We start from the raw sequence: 21,408 nt of genomic DNA on the forward strand, positions 1-21,408 counted from the left end.
AGGGAGTGTTCCAATTTCATTCTTTTATATTTTTCCAGTTTTCCCAGCATCACGTACTGAAGAAACTGTCTTTTCTCCATTTTAAATGCTTACCTCCTTTGTCATAGATTAGATGATCATAGGTGTATAGCTTTATCTCTGGATTTTCTATCCCTTTCCATTGATCTATTAATATATTTCCTTTTTGTGCCAGAACTATACTGTCTTGATTACTGTAGCTTTGTAGTATAGTCTGAAGTCAAGGAGGCTGATTCTTCCAGCTCTGTTTTTCTTTTTCAGTATTGCTTGGGATATTCATGGTCTTTTGTGTTTCCATACAAATTGTAAATTTTTTTGTTACAATTTTTTGAAAAACACCATTGGTAACTTCATAGTGTTTGCATTGAATCTGTAGGTTGCTTTGGATAGTATATTAATTTTCACAATATCAATTCTTCCAATGCAAGAACATGATATATCTCTCCATCTGATTATACCATATTTTATTTCTTTTATCAGAGTCTTGTAGTTTTCTAAGTATAAGTTTTTTGTCTCCTTAGGTAGGTTTATTCCTAGATATATATATATTTTTTTGATGTGATGGGAAATGGACTTGTTTCCTAGATTTCTTTTTCTGATCTTTCATTGTTAGTGTATAGGAATGCGAGAGATTTATGCATATTAATTTTGTATCCTGAAACTTTCCCAAATTCGTTGATGAACTCTGGTAATTATCTGATAACATCTTTCCATCTCTTTCAAGATTCAGATTAAACATGAATTTTGTGAGAAAATAAACATTTAGACTATGGTTTCCTTCCTACTTTCCCATTGCTTTCTCTGCTCTTTGTAAATTATTTCGATTATTTGTGCAAATCATTATCATTGGCTAAATGATAATAATGTATTGTAAGCCTAGGAGGAAGTAGAAGTGATATACTAGTTAATATCATTGTCCTAATAGATCTAAACAATAATTATATAATACTGCTAACATCTCTTAACAGGTATTAGTGGCCTGGCTGCTCACAACAGACATATACAGGTTGCAGTTTCATTTTTTTCCTCCTTTCATGTCTAAATATAATTTCGCTAGTTAAAATTTAATAAGAAATAAGCATTTTATGAAATAAAATCAAATTAATTCAAACTTACATAATAGCTATTTGGAAAGAAATGCTTTGAAGTATTTTGTCTTTGTTCTAAATTAGGTATAAAATTTTGAAGTACTAGTATCTTGTTGTTACAAAAGCAAATAAAAGTAGTTGCTGATCAATTCATTTTAATATATACAAAAATGTATTTCAGTTATGTTAGAAACTAGTTTGTATAAATATATTGTGCAAAAATGATTTGGATTTTATGGATTTAGATTTAATCAGCTTCTGTTTGAACTACTATTGGATGAGTTAAGAAACTACATAACATTCACATGCTTCCCATTAGAGTTCATCTTATTTTGATGACCTTAATTATATGTCCTATCCACAACCAGATCTATACAGGTATCAAAAATTTTACTTTTTTACAGTGCCTTCCTTACTGTTACTATAAATTAAATACCAATGCTTCTACCTAAAGTCAGTCCTTTTACTAGTAAACTAAATCCCACTGCTTCTAACTTACTCCAGAACATTGCTCCAGCCAGTCTCCCCTCTTTCTCCTGCATAATAAAAGTTTTTATCTCTACAAGATCATTCTCAAGATTGTACAAACATGGATTTATTTTCTCTTCATAAAAAGGAAAAAAGAAAAAACTTTGATTCTGCTTCACGTGCTGCCTATTACCCATATCTTTGTTTCTCTTTGCTGCAAAATTTAACAGTTTGTCCTTCTTCCTTATCTTTGATATGCCTCTTCTCAGTCTCTTAAATCTATTGTTTCAAACAGGTTTTCACTACATACTAAAGTTTCTCTTGTTAAAGTAAAAAATATTCTCCACATTGCTAAATTTAATAGTGGATTTTATGTACATATTGTTGGGGGATGGTATTTCTACCCCTACTCCTCTTTGAGTTCTTTTGTCTGAATTAATAACAAAATTGACACAAGACAGATTAACAGGAGAAAAAGAAACGCACCTTAATTTGTGCACACAGATGTCTCATAGAAATAGGGCCTAAGAAGTGCCAAAGCAGGCGGCTTTTATACTTTTTAGATAAAGAATGAATGGATTTGTGAGTTGTCAGGATAAAGAAACTTAAACTTGGTGCATTTTAGTTAAATGAGCTTGGTCCTGGGAGGACACCTTTTATATAAGAGATTTATTTCCTGCTTTTAGGGAGACAAAAAGTGTACCTCTTGCAGTAAACATTTCTTAAGTAGCTTCTATTCCAAATAGTCAATATACCATTGTGGAATATTTTGAGGCCACTTGTCCTGGAACCCAACAGCATCTTACTTGGCAAAGCAGCAGTATTTAAGTCACCATTAAATGCTCAGTTTTCTTCTTTACTATGTTTGTTTATCTTCTAGAAAACTAAATAATCTGGATTTTCCATCTGCCAAACTATTTCTCCTTCTCTGCCCAATAGCTTAATATCATGGTTCTTTGTTTCTTCTCTTCTCTAATTCATGATCTTGTTGATTTTATCTGGTTGTGTATTTTAAATACTATGTATGTGACAACTCACATTGCCATCTGCTGCTGGAGCTGCAGACATTCATCTACTTTCGTGGTATTTCCATTTGGGAACCTAATAGACTTCCCAGGCTCAACTGAATTGGTCTCTTACCAAACTGCTTTACCTGCAGTGTTTTGCATCTCAGTTAATGGAGATTTCATCCTTCCAGTTGCTCCGACCAAAATCATTGAAGATGTCTTTAATGAATCTGTTTCTCTCATCTCGCCTCCTCATTTCATCTATCAGCAAATGCTCCTATCTCCAATTTGTAAATATATCCACAATTCAATCACTTTTCACCACTTTCAGTCCTAACAGCCTGGTCAATTCACCATTATAAATCTAAATCACCTGAATACTTTTCTAATTAGTTTATCTGCTTCCACCCATTATCCATACATAATAGAATATTACTCAGCCATAAAAAGAAAGAAATAATGTCATTTGTAGCAATATGGATGGGCCTAGATAATATCATAATTAGTGAAATAAGTCAGGTAGAAAAAGACAAATACTGTATGATATCACTTATATGTAAAATCTAAAACATAATACAAGCTAATGTATATAGCAGAACAGAAACAGACTCAGATATAGAAAACAAACTAGTGATAACCACTGGGGAGAAGGAAGGAGGACAGGGCAGATTAGGAGCATGAGAGTAAGAGATACAAACTACTATGTATAAAAAGATAAGCAGCAAAGACCTGTTGTATAGCACAGGAATGATCTTGTAATAACTTTTAATAAAGCATAAACTGTAGAAATACCAAATCACTATGCTCTACACCTCTACACCTAATATATAATATAAATCAACTACCATATACGAAAATTCCATATATTCTAGAATCTGTTTCTGTACACAATACTCTGAGTTCCTGAAATCAATCTGTCTGTTCCCTCTTGAGCAGTACTAACTCTTCCTGGTTTGCTGGGGCCTCCATAGCAAATACCACAGTGTGGGAGCTTAAATGGCAAATATTTATTGTCTCCCTGTTTCGGAGGTTGGAAATTTGAGATCAAGGTGTTCACAGATCTTTCATTGGCATGTAGATGGCCCTTTTCTTCCTGTGTCCTCACATGACCTCCACTCAATATATGTCTGCATCCTAATTCCCTCTTCTTTTAAGGATACCAGTCAGCTTGGATTAGGGTCTACCCTAAGGATCATATTTCAACTTAATGGCCTTTTTAAAGACCCTTTCTCCAAACACAGTCACATTGTGAGATCTTAGAGGTTAAAACTTCTTCACATATGACTTTAAGGGACATAATTCACCTCATAACACTATCTCTTAACCAGAGACAAGGGAAAAAATGTATCAATGGAAAGCTAAAAATCAGTAAGAAAATAAATTTTTGTCTGTTAAAAAAGAAATGAAGAACAACTCGCTCTGTATATAGATGGGTTATCACTGCTTATGTTTCTGTGGGATCCACACAGGTCTAGAACTCTTTAAAATATAAAGTTTTGGAAAGTGATAAGTTTATGTGTAAAGTATTAATATGTGGCTTTCACTATAGATGAATTTAATATCTTATGAGGCATGATTTAGAGACTATCACAGAATACTTATAGTGGTGAAAATAATTTGTTAATATCATATTTCCCTTACCTGTCAGTCAGGGTTCAGTTGAAAGCACAAAGAAAGTGCTCTAGCTAACTTAAGAAGAATAGACTTTATTATTGATTATTTTTATAAAATTATTAGAATAGCCAAAAAAAGCAGGAACTAGATCAAGTCTCCAAGAGAGATAAAAGAACAGCAAAAACAAGCTCAAAACAAACTGCTACCTCTGTGATATTCAGGAGAGTAAGAAATCAGGAAGTTAATATTGGTATATACAAGGGTATCTGTGTAAGGATTCAGTTCAGTTCAGTTCAGTTCAGTCGCTGAGTCGTGTCCGACTCTTTGCGACCCCATGAATCCCAGCACGCCAGGCCTCCCTGTCCATCACCAGCTCCTGGAGTTCACTCAGACTCACGTCCAACGAGTCAGTGATGCCATCCAGCCATCTCATGCTCTGTCGTCTAATTTTCCTACCTCTGATTTCCTTTATGATTAATGAAAACAAAGAAGAGAAAAATAACATATTGAATATTTCCCATGGTAGTATGCCAGGCATATGAAGATACTTTAAAAATGTTTACTGCTCAAGGATTCCACAATATGTTGAACTAGTTCCACTGTTCCTACTTTCTCCCTCATATTGTCTTTTTCTGTTTCTTCTACTTTCTTACGGGCTGGATTTTGTGTGAATCTTTTGAGATGTACTATACTCTCAATGCTCAGCTTCATCTGAATTTTAGGCTTTCTGGCCCATTTAGGACATTTCAGGGAAAATATTTTGAGGATGGAAATTTCCCTGATAATAATGTTTCTTTCTTACAGAAATAGACGCTATAAGTATCATAAAACGTTTCACTTAAGATGTGTCTTTTGCCATGCTAGTTTCATCTGCAAGCACCTTCATGAGTTATCACTGCTCCAATAATGCCACTAACACATCCTCTTTAGTGTAAAATATTAATTTCTTGTTCATCTGTAGATCAATAACAATTAAGTTGATCTAGTGACATGATCTGTGAGGCTCTACTTTGGAATATAGGCTGTCTGGGATTTGGCTCCAGAAAGTACATCCAATTCAGATCCGTTCCATAATTCCCTTCTCATTCTTGGAGCAGCAAATAGGCAGATGGGGAAGCAGAAGAAAACATACAATGTTTCTGACAAAGTACATATATATCATCAGAAATTATCCACAAAGTTTCATTGTGGTTTATTGGCCTATACTGTTTCAGCTTGGCAATCCAAAACCAATCACTGGCAAATGAGATGGGATTACTAAAATTAATTAGGCTAATTAAAGTTTACTCAGGGACTTTAGGTTGATGTGGGATGATGGGGGTTCAAACATCAGGTCTGACTTACAAGTGAGTTTTGTAAGAACATGAGTTCTGAGGGAGGATGAATAATATATGCAGATTCCACATTTGTGGTTCTCTTTTTGTAAATTGGAAAATCTCCAGGTTCACCTGATCAGTAGCATTCTGTCCTGTACCTGTAGTTCTCAAATTTTACCTCAGGGCCACATGTGTCAGCATTATCTCTGAACTTTGTTGGAAATGCAGGTTCTTGTACACCACCCTAAACCTATTGAAATTATAAATTTTGGATGGAGCCCATCAGTAGGAGTTTTGACAAGCCTTCTTTGTGTTGTTCTAAAGATTAAGAACTATTGCCACAGGCTATGGTGTTTTCCTATTTCAGCTGTTTCTCAAAAGTGTTTCCTTGAGTGAGGTCTGGGATTATTTGCCTGGACTAGCCTAATAAAATTAAGTCCTAGGTAACTGTGAGTAGATTTTTGCAACAGCAGAATCAGCATGATTGTTCCTGCTATCAAGAAAAAGCTTATGAATGTGGGCCAGTATACTCCCCCCCACCACCACCATCACTGTAGTTGCCAAAGCTGTAACCCTGAAGTTTCTTTCAGCAGCTTAGCTACAATTTATTAGTACTCTTCCACAACAAGGGCTTCTCTGATACGTCAGTTGGTAAAGAATCCGCCTGCAATGAGGGAGACATGGGTTCGAGTCCTGGGTTGGGAAAATCCTCTGGAGAAGGGAAAAGCTCCCCACTCCAATATTCTGGCCTGGAGAATCCCCTGCACTGTATAGTCAATGGGGTCACAAAGAGTCAGACACAACTGAGCAACTTTCACTTTTTCCACAATGAGAACATGAAAAACTTAGACTTTAGTGCTGAGTGAACAGTTAGTTTTCTATGTGAAAGTGATGTGTGTAATATTTAATTATTGTTTGGCTATTGCATTTCATAGGGAGTGAAAAGGTGTATGAAAGTTTCCACTCCCTTGGTATCTCAAAAGTTCAGTTTCATTATGATTAAAATAATGAAAGTGCATATGCCTCAGATAGAGGAATATAAAAAACTGAAAAGAATTCTAAAATGTTCCCCCAAAAGATGAAGTTAGCTATTCTGCTTGGAGAGAAGTCAGGTATGTTCTATTCTAAATAATGTTTACAAAAAAGAAAAGGCTTCTGATGATTTTTAATATTTTTTAGATTATATTACACAAATGACCTTGCAGATCCACATATGATTATGTGCCTTGTTGTTTAGATAACTCTTATGACTTCATAAAATTTATAAACATTTACATGCATTGTACTCAAACATCATTCTATTAAATTAGAATATAAATGCTAGTTCTTGTTAAAAAAATTAAGTGAGTAAGTTTTGAAGACATAATTGGTTTTATTCAGTGATTTATGAATTGGGCAGCATCTGGTCTAGTTGACAGAAAGGAGCTCTGAGGAGCTATACAAAATAAAAGACTTATAAAAAGAGAGTGTAGGGACCAGAAAGTTATATTAGGCAAAAAAACAGATTGGTTATGGTGGTGGTTTTTCAGGCACATTACCTAACTAGTGCTGATCAGGTAATCCTGATTGATGGGCTTAAGATTCCATTTCTGGGAGAGCTGAAACTAATTAAGTCTCAGTTTGATGATGTGGGGCTTAGCATAAGTGACTCTGTTTGAGGCTAATATGTTATTTTTAACATGCTGTTATAAAATAAATATAAAATGCCTGTTATTGAAAACATGGACCAATGTGGGTATCTATCTTTATCTTAGTGTTGATGTATGACTTGGACTTTATACACTCATATGAGAATTGATAAAGCAAATAATAGATATACAGTGTACATGATTTACACAGTGGATTTATTACAGGGAAGTCGAGCATGAATCATGTTAGAATTTTAAATATTATTACAGGTAAAGTGTGTATATTTATTTATTATTTTTTAATATTTAATTTGTCATTTATATGAGTGTTAGTTGCTCAGTCATGTCCAACTGTTTGTGATCCCATAGACTGTAGCCCAACAGGTTCTTCTGTCCATGGAATTCTCCAGGCAAGAATACTGTAGTGAGTAGCCATTTTCTTCTCCAGGGGATCTTCCTGACCCTGAGACTGACTCTTTATAGGCAGAACCTTTACCATCTGAGCCACCAAGAAAGCCCACCATATATTTAAATCTGCTTTAAAATATTTCCTTGATTAGTTTGTAGAAAGGTTAAAAATGTTAATTCCAAAAGAGAATGTAAGTTCTAAAGGTAGGGTTAATTTAAGCTTATATAATTAAAGCTTCTTTAGCTTTCCATCAAATTACATTCTTTGTTCAATTATATGGTGTTTGAAAAGCCACTTAAAAGAGTCAAGGAGCTAATTATGCAAAATATTTTTTAACCTAGATAATATATGAAAAAGAATCATGTGGCTAGAAAAGAATTTATGGCTTATCATAGCAATAGGAACCCTACTATAGTGACTCCAAGCAAGAAGCCATATTATATACATGTGTTGTATAATGTAAGAAAACTCATGAAGTAAGGGATTGTTTAGGCTTGCATCCTTTACAGATATACCACTTTATATTTATCTAATTATCTTTGTATTTCTTCGACATCAAATTCTTTCAGCTCCACACCTTAAAACAAAAAAATAAAACATTTAAAAATAGAAATCCTTTTTACTAAGGATAAAAGTATAACTTTGTATGTGGCTGTTGTTGGGAAAATAAAATTAGAAACAAAATCCCCTGCTAACCAAAAATCCTTTCCACAAAAACAGTAGGTAAAGAAAACTTCCATTATTTAATAAACATTAAGACAAGATCTAATGTGTATCATAGACAATTCATGAAAGAGACTTCAGATACAGAAAGATGTTTTATGCTTTCATATAGTCAGTCAGATTTAATCTGTTCATACATGTTCTAAAGATAAATGATAAATAGTCCTTAGGTAAATCAACTGGACAGTACCATTTACCACACATAATTTTTCATAAATTCACCTAAAGACAGCTTTACTCAAAATATAATTGGAGTGACTGTGTTAGCTAATTGGCTTTATTCAAAGGAAAAATAAAGCTCTCATATCATTATGACAGGGAGTAGTTTTGCAACTTGAAGTGAGATCCTCACTGAAATTTGGTTTCCACTTCCCCACAGAAAAGAAGATAGGGTGCTGTCTTCCCTGATTGTGCTTCCCAATTCAGGAAATACAAAGAGATGCAGTTTAGATTCCTGGGTGGGAAAGATCCCCTGTTTGTCGAAAATGACAACCTACTCCAGTATTCTTGCCTGGAAAATCCCATGGACAGAGGGGCCTGATGGACTGCAGTCCATGGGTTGCAAAGAGTCAGACAGGACTGAGCCACTGGGCACACACAGCACTTCTTGATTATTGCATCTCAAAAGAGATGGCTTAGAGGTTCTTGAGGAAACACCCCTAAACTTTGAGGCTGACTAGAGGCTTATGTAGCATTTGAAAAGTTTTATACACATTTGAGAAAGACAGAAAGAACTGGCAATTCTATGTTTTCTATAGTGAAAGCTCTAAGATAAAGGAAGGTAAGAGGGCTTCTTTTAAATTTTTATCTGCCTTCAGACTATCCTTTCAGAAGGACCTTTTCTTTATTAATATTTGCTCTGCCCAATGCATACTTCCAATTTAATAGTAGATAGTATGACATAAAAGCAAAATCATTGCTTTGAGAGGAAGGTAAAATTTTAAAGAAGCGTCTAGAAGGAAAATTAGAATTTAATGAAACTCTTTCCTTTCTTTATTTCAGTGATTTTTTGTTTGTTTCTGTGAACTATAATTTCCAAATCAAAATTAAGTTGAACTAAACACCTACCTTAAAAACCAAGGTCTTATTCTGCTTTTTCTTATGTGTTCCTGCTGTTACTTCTAAGTCACTTCAGTCGTGTCCAACTCCATGCGACCCCATAGACGGCAGCCCACCAGGCTCCCCCGTCCCTGGGATTCTCCAGGCAAGAACACTGGAGTGGGTTGCCTTTTCCTTCTCCAATGCATGAAAGTGAAAAGTGAAAGTGAAGTCGCTCAGTCATGTCTGACCCTTAGCGACCCCATGGACTAGGAATTCCTACTCAAAATATAAACGCACTTTCCCAAGGGTAGTAATTTGTGGAAACAAGTTGCAAGAGATACTCTGTGAACATATGACTCTGGGGTAAAAGAAACTTTAGAAAATTTGTGTCATGTTACTTTGCAACATAAAAATCATGCTGAATTAGTGAGCCAGTAAAAAATTTTGATGAGTTAGAATCAGCATTTTTTTAATTAAATAGAATGGAATGGAATATAAAGTATGAGAGAGTGCTGCTTATAGTACACACTTGTGTATGTGTTAGTCCCTCAGTCATGTCCGACTCTTTGCAATACCATGGAATTTAGCCCGCCAGGCTTCTCTGTCCATGGGATTGGATTCTCTAGGCAACAGTACTGGAATGGGTTGCCATTTCCTTCTGCACGGAATTTTCCTGACCTAGGGATTGAACCTGGGTCTTCTGCAGAGCAGGCAGATTCTTTACCATCTGAGCTAGTTATGGTACACATTTGAAGTTTTGCATTGTTCTATGAAAAAATATTTTGCAATTATTTTCATGTGTGTGTTGCTATGTGTGTGTATATATAAATAAACTGTGTACTGGAGTGGTTGAAAATAGGTAGATTAATACCACCCGAGTGAAAACAAATAATGATCATTTATTGAGAACTTACTGTATCATGGGAGTCAGTGATCATTGCTTGCTTTTAGCAGAAACTCTAAGGCAATCAGAGTGGGAAACCTTTACAGTGAGAGTGAAAGAGAAAGAGAGAGAGAGAGGAAAGGATGAGAGGAACTGTAGGGAAGGGAAGAGGATGGGAAGGAGGGAGGGAGGAAGGAAAGAAGGAAAAAAGGAAGCAAGCTAGGCTTCCACATATACTCTGAGGGAAATTATTGACATGGGAAACCTACTGTTGTGCTAGCTTGAAGCAGAACATCTTATCTGATTTCTTCTGAGCAGCATTTTGGGCTCTCTCTGATTGATTCTGAGTTGGAGGTGAGAATAGAAATTAGAAAATTTGACTGTCTCTGACTGAATCTAAGACTTGACTGATTGCTGCTGAAATTGTAGTCTGACTTCCTGGACTTCTTATGTGGATTAGATTCTATGGCCATATATAGTCTGGCCATTTTCCATGTGTGTTCAACCTTTTGGATTAAAAGAAAATAATAACTCACATCCATATACTATATACCCCTTAAAAACTTTCACAATGGAGATTAATACATTAAAGGATTGAAAAGTTCATTTGTAAAAGGTTAGTTGCATCCAATTCTTCGTGATCCATGACCTGTGTTTGCCAGGCTCCTCTGTCCATGGAATTCTCCAGGCAATAATAGTGGAGTGGGCTGCCCTTCCCTTCTCCAGGAGATCCTCCCTACCCAGGTATCGAACACAGGTCTCCCACATTGCAGGCAGGTTCTTTACTGTCTGAGCCATTAGGGAAGCCAGTACTACCTAAATTAATTTAACATTCTCTAAAGTAATGCTCAAAATTCCCCAAGCTAAGCTTCAAAATTACAGGAACTGAGAACTTCCAGATGTTCAAGTGGGATTTAGAAAAGGCAGAGTAACCAGAGATCAAATTGCCAACATCTGTTGGATCATAGAAGAAGAAAGAGAATTCCAGAAAAAACATCTGCTTCTGCTTCATTGACTACACTAAAGCCTTTGACTGTATGGATCACAACAAACTGTGGAAATTTTTTCAAGATATAGGAATACCAGACCACCTTACCTGCCTCCTGAGAAACTTGTATCCAGGTCAAGAAGCAAAAGTTAGAACCAGATATGAAACAGCAGACTTGTTCCAAATTGGGAAAGGAGTACATCAAGGCTGTATATTGTCACCCTGCTTATTTAACTTGTATGCAGTGTGCATCATGGGAAATGCCAGCCTGGATGAAGCACAAGCTGGAATCAAGATTGCTGGAATCAAGTAATCTCAAATATGCAGATGACACCACCCTTATGGCAGAAAGTGAAGAAGAACTAAAGAGCCTCTTGATGAAGCTGAAAGAAGAGAGTGAAAAAGCTGCCTTAAAACTCAACATTCAAAAAAATGAAGATCATGGTATCTGGTCCCATTACTTCATAGCAAAGAAATGGAGAAACAATGGAAACAGTGACAGACTTTCTTTACTTGGGCTCCAAACTCACTGCAGTTGGTAACTGCAGCCATGAAATTAAAAGATCCTTCCTCCTTGGAAGAAAAGCTATGACAAACTAAGACAGCATATTAGAAAGCAGAGACATTTCTTTGCCAACAAAGGTTTATACAGTCAAAGTTATGGTTTTTACAGTAGTTACATATGGATGTGAGATTTGGACCATGTAGAAGGCTGAGCACTGAAGAACTGATGCTTTTGAAGTGTGGTGTTGGAGAAGATTCTTGAGACTCCTTGGACTGCAAGGAGATCAAATCAGTCAATCCTAAAGGAAATTAATCGTGAATATTCATTAGAAGTACTGATGTTAAAACTGAAGCTCCAATACTTTGGCCTCCTGATTCGAAGAGCCAGCTCATTAGAAAAGACCCTGATGCTGGGAAATATAAAGGCAGGGGGGCACAACAGAGAACGAGATGGTTGGATGGCATCACTGACTCAAAGAACATGAGTTTGAGCAAGCTCTGGGACATGGTGAAGGACAGGGAAGCCTGGCATGCTGCCGTCCATGGGGTCTGAAAGAATGAGACGTGACTGAGCAACTAAACAACCACCACAACAAAGAATATCACAGGCTTTCCAGGGGGCACCAGTGGTAAGGCACCTTCCTGCCAGTACAGGAAGAGGCAACAGATGTGGGCTTGATCCCTGGGTCAGGAAGATCCCCTGGAGGAGTACACGACAACCCACTTCAGTACTATTGCCTGGAGAATTCCATGGACAGAGGAGCCTGGTGGACTACAGTACATAGGGTTGCAAAGAGTCAGACACGACGGAAGTGACTTAGCATGCATGCGTTCAAAGTATATCATAAACTATTTTGGGGATTAAGCCTCCTTTTTATTCCACAATCCCTCTTAATCTTAATATTTGGAAAATATTTCTTATCTTCATTTACAACTTGTTATCTTCTTTCTGTACTCCCCACTTCAAATAAGTTCCATGGCTTATCATATGTCTTTTACTGATATTTTTCACCTATGTTTTGGTCACAACTCAAATAGTCTTTGCATTGCTCGAATTATTCCAGTATCTAGCTCCAGGTTTTTCACTTGTATTTTCTCTTTTCATGGACTTCAGGTTACTCTTAGCTGTTACTTCTACTCCAAAAATCTTTATTCATCTCCATTCTCACACTATCAATTCTACTCTTAACAGATATAAAAAGCTGTGCACTGTCTGGCTGTAAGCTACTTTTTCACTCATATCTTGTAAAGTTTTTCTTTGTTCAAACCTTAATATACCCTCCTATCCTTCTGTAATGTATTTGCTAATTTCCATTTATAAATGTCCTTTTCATTCATTAGGTATCATATAAAATTCAACATCTTTGAAACAGTCTTCTGTGATCATCCCTATACTCACCCACTCCCACCTGAAAATAATCTTTCCACTCCTTCAGTTCAGTTCAGTTCAGTCTCTCAGTCGTGTCTGACTCTTTGCGACCCCATGAATCGTGGCACGCCAGGCCTCCCTGTCCGTCACCAACTCCCGGAGTTCACTCAGACTCACATCCATCGAGTCAGTGATGCCATGCAGCCATCTCATCCTCTGTCATCCCCTTCTCCCCCTGCCCCCAATCCCTCCCAGCATCATAGTCTTTTCCAGTGAGTCAACTCTTTGCATGAGGTGGCCAAAGTACTGGAGTTTCAGCTTTAGCATCATTCCTTCCAAAGAAATCCCAGGGCTGATCTTCAAAATGGACAGTTTGGATCTCCTTGCAGTCCAAGGGACTCTCAAGAGTCTTCTCCAACACCACAGTTCAAAAGCATCAATTCTTTGGTGCTCAGCCTTCTTCACAGTCCAACTCACATCCATGCATGACCACAGGAAAAACCATAGCCTTGACTAGACAGACCTGTGTTGGCAAAGTAATGTCTCTGCTTTTGAATATGCTATTAGTTTCTAAATATAAAACACCTTGAATAAATAGAAGCAGAATTTTCACATATTGCCTTACATTAAATATTTGTATCCGTATTATATACTTAGTAAATTTTCTGTCCTTATTCACAAAATCTACACTTAATTCAATTTTATAAACTTTTACAGCCCTAAATATTATGGCTTGTGCATACTAAGCTGTTAATGAATAAAGCTAAACACCTGACTTTTTAATAATCTTTAAAAATTATAGGCATTCATCTAACTACTTGAGATGAGTTAAGATGCAGATAACTTGCAAGTAACATGATAATTCACGTTCAAACTAAAATATATATGATGAGTATAGGGTCCTCTCCAGAAACTAGAACCCCTAAAACTTGAAAGATAGAGAAAGATAATGGAGAAGTGATTATCACAGTAGCCTCAGAGACTCAAATTATATGAAGAAATTGGCTTCAGAGATCTAATATTATGTTTTATTTGTTGTTTTCATATCTGTCATCAGTGCTCCAAAGTGTCTGAGTAAATGTTATGTTTATCATTTGAGCAAACACTCAGACCAGTTCATCTGGGACCACCCTAGTTGAGCACATATGGATGCTCAATACCTGTTTTCTGACTGAGAGAGCTTATGTGGATAATCCCATGACTTAATCCCATAAAGGGCTAATACTATATCAATATTGTTATTTTTAAAAAACAAAAGACATATTCTGCTCATTTGTTGTACTCTGGATTTTCTCAGTGTCGTCTTTTATAATAAGAGTGGTTGATTCTTCTTACTTGCTTTATAGATAAACCTCCAAGTAAGTCCTTTGACCATATGGTAGATACAGTAAGAGCAAGAATGTTTAGATTTTGAATACTGTTCTTAGGCTCCTAGCAGTTATGATACTTTCAAAAGAAAGATCCATTTACTTTGATTGCTATTATTAAAGTTCAAAAAATATTGATCTGTCACTGCTTGCAAACTCTTTTAACCAGGTAGCTACAGAGATTTAGACAAAAATCTATATTTCACTTTGGTCTTTTAATGAACGTACTTCAAAAAAAAATATTTAAGGAATAGACAGGTTAAGTGAAGTTGAAGTGAACAATGCTCTACTGAGTCTTCTTATTAAAAAGGAATGCTTCCTGGTACTTCCATTTTTGTGCTCCAGTATTACACTTTAAATCCCTCAAGGAGTAAGGTCACGTCTCTTTAATTGACTCTACAGCATATTTAGATTATTTCACAAGACATTACTGTGTTTGCTGTCGGTGGAGTATTTTTGGGGTATCCATCATCAAAATACTTATCAATGGTTTATCTCTGCTTAGCATAAAATCAGAGGCCCTTCACAGTGTGAAGACCTTCACACAGGGCACTCCATATCTCCCCATCTTCATCTCTTATCTTACCCTTCTTGTACCCTAACGCCAGCCATGGTGAGTTACTTGAATTTTTCCAAATGTGATATTTCACACTGTTATCCTTTCTCCAATCTTTACTCTACTTGAAATGTCCCCAACTTTAATGCCATATACCCTATACCCCAACCTAAATCACACATATCCCCTAATATCTGCCCAAGTTTACTTCATGTTTCAGTTTATAGGATCATTTTGACTTTCAATTTCAAAATTTAGAAGAATTCAATAATTCTCCTAAACAGAATTATTCATTTTCTTCTCATGTTTTGCATATATCTTATTCTAAAACTAAATTATGTATCATAAAAGTGACTTAACAGGCATGCATAGTCTTTTCCTGGTAGGAAGTTACTAGATTGTCATTCCCAGCATTCCCAGGATTTAAAGTATAATATAGTTTTAAGACATTTTGCTTGAATGAACATACTAATGGAGGATTGAATATACAAATGAAAGAATGAATGTATGAATGCGTGAGGTCGCTGCAACTGACAAAATTGATAATGACACCACCTGTACTTAGCTGGGTTACATTTGAGATGTTTACAATAAAAATGCCCTTGAGTCTGTCCCTGAGTTTCCTAATCTCAATCAGCCTTCCTCATTGTCTTTTTGTCACAGGTCCTGTGCTTAGTTACAAATTTAAGGCAGATACTAAGGAGGTCTTTTGAAGGATCCTCAAGTATAAACATAGGTCAAAATTTAAGGCTAATACCACAAGGAATTCAGGAAGAAGGGTTTACTTGTCACTTTACAGTTTATCTTTAAATATATAGGAAATCTATATTTATATATATATATATTATAATAGATGCATTATATATATATTTAATGTATATTTATAATATATACCAAGAGCCCTCCCGCAGCCACCTTATGAGGTCGGGCAGTGTGATGGAGCGCCAGGCCATCACTCCTCCCGTGGCCTCCCCCGTCGGCCGCCCCCTCTACCTGCCCCTGGACAAGGCTGTGCTCTCTCTGGACAAGATCGCCAAACGCGAGTGCAAGGTCCTGGTGGTGGAGCCGGTCAAGTAGACCATCCGGCCGCCTCCCTCTCACACTCCCGGAAATGGACAGCCCCCAGCGCGGGTGCTCCATCCAGGCTCTGCCTCCCCGGGGAGCCTCCCACCGAGAGTGAGGGGGCTCCCCTCAGGGCCGCCTGTCTGTGTCTACTGATGAGGGACGAGGGAAGAAGCTGTGAAATGGCCGGGGATGGCTGCAGCGTGAAGCCAACAGTATTTCCCGGACTTCCTGGAGGGGGCTGGCCCCACCCCTTAGCCAGGGCAGGGGCTCCAGGAGCAGCCTTGCCCCTCGCCTTGCACCCTGGTTCTAAGTTTACAAAGTGTTTTCCTTGTTCCTCTTATGTTGTTTTCCCCACCTCTGACATTCCCTCCCTCCCTCCTACCCGCAGTGCTGAGATGAGAGCGTGGTGACGGTAAAGGGACCTGACAATGACACGACCCTCCTGTCTCAGGTCAGGGGAGAGAGCTAGGTGGCCTCCCCTCGTCCTCATGTTTTCGTTTGCAGCCTGAAGCACTTTAAGTTGTGTGGGATTTTTGGTTTGGGTTTTGTTTTCTTTTCGGTCTGTCCCTCCCTGTAACTTATTCTCCGACTACTGCTTCCAACTGAAATAAGTCTATTAAATGCCTGTTCAGGAGGGAAAAAAATAAATAAATCAATATATATAGGAAATGCACTTCAATTCTCAGATTATCTTGGAGTTTTAAAATATGTATGTTTTACATTTTTTTGAATAGGTGCTGACCAGAGCATAGTTCATTTTTTTTTTCTTAAAAACATGTGTCAAGGAATTTGTATATGTATACATACACATATGTGTGTGTGTGTGTGTGTGTACTGAATTCACTTATTTGGCAGTTCTTATATACTTTTTTTTTTTTTTTTAGGGCAAGGAAATGATATACACCTTTTTGTGGCCCTAGTTCCTAGCACAGTTCTTAGTACACGGTGGAGCCTTAGTTTAAAATTGAACTGAAATGAATTGCTTATATTAAGTTAGTAAGACTAGCCTTAGATTCCCTGAAGTAAGTTTCTTTATTATCATCAGAAACATCAAAAATTATTTTTTGTTTGTTTGCTTTAATTGATTTCTACCTAGTCTCATTAAATTGTTTTGTACAATCAAAAGTTTATACTAGTGAATTATTGAATTAAGCATTATTAATGTTCTTTCTGGGTTTGAAGTTGTTCTATTGTATTATATTATTTTTAATTTTTTAAAAATGTATTTTATTTCTTTCATTTAAGTTTTTAAAATTTTATTTATTTCTCTTTAATTAAAAGAGAATATTTGGTCATTTTTGAAAAATCTTAGTCTCACTGTCTTATATTCCAACAAGTTCATCTGAAAGAGAGAAAGATGGTAGAGTTATAATTGTTAAGTAGAGTCTTAACACAGAACCCCAGGAAGCCCATGGCCAGAAAAAAAAAATCTGATGAATAAAGAGTGTAGGAGTAAAATATCATAATCTGAGTTTATAGGTTCTGTACCTACTGTCTTAGTTTTCTTGTCTTGGGAAGTAGGGATGACTTGCTACAACAAAATACCACAGACATCAGAGATGGCATGATTTATTAACAGCAGAAATTTATTTCTCAGTCCTGGAAGCTGAAAGTCCAAAATCAAGGCACCAGTGTGGTCAATCTGAGAATTTTTTTCCTGGTTCATAACTGGGGCCTTGTTGTGTCCTCCTCACATAGTAGAGGGGAAAGTGGTCACTCTGGGGTTTCTCTCCTAAGAGCACTAATCCTGTATATGAGGGTTCTGACTTCATGACCTAACCACTTCTGAAAGTCCCCACCTAATGTCATCTTTGAATTTTGAAGGAATGCATTCATACCATGGTAACTGTGAGGACTTGGAAAATTATTGTATACGTAACATTAACTATACCCCTCAATTATCCTCCAAATTGGAGACCTGGGCATAGAGATGACAACTTATAAATGGTTTGCCATATATGCATCAACTGTTGCTGTTCAGTTGCTCAGTCATGTCCAACATTTTGTGACCCCATGGACTGCAGCATGCCAATCTTCCCTGTCCTTCACCATCTCCTAGAGCTTGCTCAAACTCAAGTCCATTGAGTCAGTGATGCCATCCAACAATCTCATCCTCTGTTGTCCCCTTCTACTCCTGCATCAGATCTTTCTCAGCATCAGTGTCTTTTGTAATGAGTCACCTCCTCATATCAGGTGGCCAAATTATTGGAGCTTCAGCTTCGGCTTCAGCATCAGTCCTTCTAATGCATAATCAGGACTGATTTCCTTTAGGATTGACTGATTTGATTTCCTTGCACTCCAAGGGACTCTCAAGTCTTCTCCAACACCACAGTTCAAAAGCATCAGTTCTTCAGTGCTCAGCCTTCTTTATGGTCCAGCTCTCTCATCCATACATGACTACTGGAAAAACCATAGCCTTGACTAGATAGACCTTTCTTGGCAAAGTAATGGCTCTGCTTTTAAATATGCTGTCTAGATTTGTCATAACTTTCCTTCCAAGGAGTAAGCGTCTTTTAATTTCATGGCTGCAGTCACCATCTGCAGTGATTTTGGAGCCCAGAAAAATAAAGTCTGACACTGTTTCCACTGTTTCCCCATCTATTTGCTATGAAGTGATGAAACCATATTTAAGCCAACTTCTTCACCCTTCTCTTTCACTTTCATGAAGAGGTTCTTTAGTTCTTCTTCACTTTCTGCCCTAAGGGTGGTATCATCTGCATATCTAAGGTTACTGATATTTCTCCCATCAATCTTGATTCCAGCTTGTGCTTCATCCAGCCCAGCATTTCTCATGATGTACTCTGCATATAAGTTAAATAAACAGGGTGACAATATACAGCCTTGATGCACTCCTTTTCCTATTTGGAACCAGTCTGTTGTTCCATGTCCAGTTCTAACTGTTGCTTCCTGACCTGCATACAGGTTTCTCAAGAGGCAGGTTAGGTGGTCTGGTATTCCCATCTCTTGAAGAATTTTCCACAGTTTATTGCAATCCACACAGTCAAAGTCTTTGGCATAGTCAATAAAGCAGAAATAGATGTTTTTCTGGAACTCTCTTCCTTTTTCCATGATCCAGCAGATACTGGCAATTTGATCTCTGGTTCCTCTGACTTTTCTAAATCCAGCTTGAACATCTGGAAGTTCACGATTGACATATTGTTGAAGCCTGGCTTGGAGAATTTTGAGCATTATTTTACTAGTGTTGAGATGAGTGCAGTTGTGTGGTAGTTTGAACATTCTTTGGCATTTCCTTTTTTTGGGATTGGAATGAAAATTGACCTTTTCTAGTCCTGTGGCTACCGCTGAGTTTTCCAAATATGCTGACATATTGAGTACAGAACTTTCACAGCATCATCTTTTAGGATTTGAAAGATATCTCTAGTCTTTCCCATTCTATTTTTTTCCTCTATTTATTTGCATTGTTCACTTAGGAAGACTTTCTTATTTCTCCTTGATATTCTTTGGAACTCTGCATTCAGATGGGTATATCTTTCTTTTCCTCCTTTGCCTTTCACTTCACTTCTTTTCTCAGCTATTTGTGAGGCCTCCTCAGACAGCCGTTTTGCCTTTTTGCATTTCTTGTTATAGGGCATGGTGATCATCACCTCCTGTACATATCACAAACCCCCATTCATATCTCTTCAGGCTGTCTATCAGATCAATCCCTTGAATCTGTTTGTCACATCTTTTGTATAATCATAAGGTCACACCTGAATGGCCTAGTGGTTTTCCCTACTTTCTTCAATCTAAGTCTGAATTTGGCAATAAGGAATTCATGATTTGAGACACAGTCAGCTCCTGGTCTTGTTTTTGCTGACTGTAAAGAGCTTCTCCATCTTTTACTGAAAAGATTATAATCAGTTTGATTTAGGTATTGACCATCTGGTGATGTTCATGTATAGAGACATCTCTTGTGTTGTTGGAAAAGTGTTGGCTATGACTAGTGTGTTCTCTTGGGAAAACTCTGTTAGGCTTTGCCCTGCTTCATTTTGTATTCCAAGGCCAAACTTGCCTGTTTCAGTCCAGGTGTCTCTTGACTTTCAACTTTAGCATTCCTTTCCCCTATGATGAAAAGGACATCTTTTTTTGCTGTTAGTTCTAGAAGGTCTTGTAGGTCTTCATAGAACCATTCAACTTCAGCTCCTTTGGCATTGTTGTTGGGGCACAGACTTGGATTACTCTGATGTTGAATGGTTTGCCTTGGAAACAATCAGAGATCATCAATACAACCATAAAAATATCTCCAAATTAATGAAATGTCAAATAGCATCATATTTAAAATCAAAGAAAGACACATTGTTTTTTTAATCAGTTCAGTTCTCTACAGTCACTCAGTCATGTCCGACTCTCTGCGACGCCATGAACCACAGCACGCCAGACCTCCCTGTCCATCACCAACTCCAGTTTACCCAGACTCATGTCCGTTGAGTCAGTGATGCCATCTGACCATCTCATCCTCTGTTGGCCCCTTCTCCTCCTGCCTTCAATCTTTCCCAACATCAGAGTCTTTTCAAAGGAGTCAGCTCTTTGCATGAGGTGGCCAAAATATTGGAGTTTCCACTTCAACATCTGTCCTTCCAATGAACATCCAGGACTGATTTCCTTTAGGATGGACTGGTTGGATCTCCTAGCAGTCCAATGGACTCTCAAGAAACTTCTCCAACACCACAGTTCAAAAGCATCAATTCTTCTGTTTTTATATCACAGAGTTTCTAATTCTATTAAACATATTAAGGTGTTCAATAATTTTTAAGGTGAAATATGATTAAGAATTGAGTAATTTTGTGTTTTGAATCAGTACCTGTATTTGCTCTAAGAAGCACAAGCTGGAATCAAGATTTCCAGGAGAAATATCAATAACCTCAGATATGCAGATGACACCATCCTTATGGCAGAAGGTGAAGAGGAACTAAAAAGCCTCTTGATGAAAGTGAAAGAGGAGAGTGAAAAAGTTGGTTTAAAGCTCAACATTCAGAAAACTAATATCATGGCATCTGGTCCCATCACTTCATGGGAAATAGATGGAGAAAGAGTGGAAACAATGTCAGACTTTATTTTTGGGGGCTCCAAAATCACAGCAGATGGTGATTGCAGCCATGAAATTAAAAGACGCTTACTCCTTGGAAGGAAAGTTATGACCAACCTAGATACCACATTCAAAAGCAGAGACATTACTTTGCCAACAAAGGTCCGTCTAGTCAAGGCTATGGTTTTTCCAGTGGTCATGTATGGATGTGAGAGTTGGACTGTGAAGAAAGCTGAGCGCCGAAGAATTGATGCTTTTAAACTGTGGTGTTGGAGAAGACTCTTGTGAGTCCCTTGGACTGCAAGGAGATCCAACCAGTCCATTCTAAAGGAGATCCA

The 21,408-nt window shown here is 37.2% G+C and overlaps 1 protein-coding gene across 1 annotated transcript in view; it reads left to right on the forward strand.

Moving 5' to 3' along the window:
* Positions 1–21,408, forward strand: part of CSMD3 (CUB and Sushi multiple domains 3) — a 1,470,240-nt gene that overhangs the window by 903,319 nt on the left and 545,513 nt on the right. The gene's annotated exons all lie outside the window — the stretch shown is intronic.

This window comes from Bos taurus, chromosome 14, assembly GCF_002263795.3.
Source record: "Bos taurus isolate L1 Dominette 01449 registration number 42190680 breed Hereford chromosome 14, ARS-UCD2.0, whole genome shotgun sequence".
NCBI lineage: Eukaryota > Metazoa > Chordata > Mammalia > Artiodactyla > Bovidae > Bos > Bos taurus.